Source organism: Nematolebias whitei, chromosome 13 (assembly GCF_014905685.2).
Source record: "Nematolebias whitei isolate Nwh7 chromosome 13, NemWhi1, whole genome shotgun sequence".
NCBI lineage: Eukaryota > Metazoa > Chordata > Actinopteri > Cyprinodontiformes > Rivulidae > Nematolebias > Nematolebias whitei.
Window position 1 is genome coordinate 26,742,672 of NC_056510.1, and position 2,445 is coordinate 26,745,116.

Here is a 2,445-nt window from a genome sequence, read left to right on the forward strand (position 1 = left end):
ATGCTTACATACCACAGTGCTTTAAGGTTGCTGTAATTAAACCTTTGCTTAAGAAGCCTGACCTTGATTCAGAAATTTTGGCCAATTATAGACCTCTCTACAGTGCCTTGCAAAAGTATTCGACCCCCTTGAACTTTTCAACCTTTTGCCCCATTTCAGGCTTCAAACATAAAAATATAAAATTTTAATTTTTTGTGAAGAATCAACAACAAGTGGGACACAATCGCGGAGTGGAATGAAATTTATTGGATGTGTCAAACTTTTTTAACAAATAAAAAACTGAAAAGTGGGGCGTGCAATATTATTGGGCCCCTTTACTTTCAGTGCAGCAAACTCACTCCAGAAGTTCAGTGAGGATCTATGAATGATCCAATGTTGTCCCAAATGACTGATGATGATAAATAGAATCCACCTGTGTATAATCAAGTCTCCGTATAAATGCACCTGCTCTGTGATAGTCTCAGGGTTCTGTTCAACGCGCAGAGAGCATCATGAAGACCAAGGAACACACCAGGCAGGTCCGAGATACTGTTGTGGAGAAGTTTAAAGCCAGATTTGGATATAAAAAGATTTCCCGAGCTTTAAACATCCCAAGGAGCACTGTGCAAGCAATCATATTGAAATGGAAGGAGTATCAGACCACTGCAAATCTACCAAGACCCGGCCGTCCCTCTAAACTTTCATCTGGAACAAGGAGAAGACTGATCAGAGATGCAGCCAAGAGGTCCATGATCACTCTGGATGAACTGCAGAGATCTACAGCTGAGGTGGGAGAGTCTGTCCATAGGACAACAATCAGTCGTACACTGCACAAATCTGGCCTTTATGGAAGAGTGGCAAGAAGAAAGCCATTTCTCAAAGATATCCATAAAAAGTGTTGTTTAAAGTTTGCCACAAGCACCTGGGAGACACCAAACATGTGGAAGAAGGTGCTCTGGTCACATGAAACTAAAATCCAACTGTTTGGCCACAATGCAAAACGATATGTTTGGTGTAAAAGCAACACAGCTCATCACCCTGAACACACCATCCCCACTGTCAAACATGGTGGTGGCAGCATCATGGTTTGGGCCTGCTTTTCGTCAGCAGGGACAGGGAAGATGGTCAGAATTGATGGGAAGATGGATGGGGCCAAATACAGGACCATTCTGGAAGAAAACCTGTTTGAGTCTGCAAGAGACCTGAGACTGGGACGGAGATTTATCTTCCAACAAGACAATGATCCAAAACATAAAGCCAAATCTACAATGGAATGGTTCACAAATAAACGTATCCAGGTGTTGGAATGGCCAAGTCAAAGTCCAGACCTGAATCCAATCGAGAATCTGTGGAAAGAGCTGAAGACTGCTGTTCACAAACGCTCTCCATCCAACCTCACTGAGCTCGAGCTGTTTTACAAGAAAGAATGGGCAAGAATTTCAGTGTCTCCATGTGCAGAACTGATGGAGACAAACCCCAAGAGACTTGCAGCTGGAACTGCAGCAAAAGGCGGCGCTACAAAGTATTAACGCAAGGGGGTCCAATAATATTGCACACCCCACTTTTCAGTTTTTTATTTGTTAAAAAAGTTTGACACATCCAATAAATTTCATTCCACTTCACGATTGTGTCCCACTTGTTGTTGATTCTTCACAAAAAATTAAAATGTTATATCTTTATGTTTGAAGCCTGAAATGTGGCAAAAGGTTGAAAAGTTCAAGGGGGTCGAATAATTTTGCAAGGCACTGTATAATCTAACTTTCATCTCAAAAATTCAAGAGAAAATAGTTGCAGGTCAGTTGCGTGATCATTTGCAAAGAAATAATCCATTTGAAGAGTTTCAGTCAGGGTTTAGAGCTCATCACAGCACAGAAACAGCACTAGTAAAAGTCACTAATGACATTCTCATGGCCTCAGACAATGAACAGGTGGCTACACTGGTCCTGTTAGACCTCTGTGCTGCATTTGATCCAGTTGATCATAATATTATACTACAGAGACTTGAATATGATATTGGGATTACAGGAACGGCTCTAAAATGATTGTAAATATATATATAAAAAATGAATCTTCTTCATACAGCAAAGTTAGTCATGGAGTTCCTCAGGGTTCAGTGCTTGGACAAATACTCTTTACTTCATATATGCTTCCATTAGGTAATGTTATTAAACAGCATGGGATAAATTTTAAATATGCTAATGATACACAATTATATTTGTCCATGAAACCCAATGAATCCAATCAGTTACTTAAGTTACAATCATGTCTTAAAGACATAAAAACTTGGATGACCCTTAATTATCTGCTTTTAAACTCAGAAGACAGATGCTTTGGTGTTTTGACCTGAGTATCATAAATTTTGCAGTCTTTCACTTCTCTGGATGGCATTAATTTGGCCTCCAGTTCTAAAGTTAATTACAGAATAGAATAGAATAGAATAGAATAGAATAGAATAGAATAGAATAG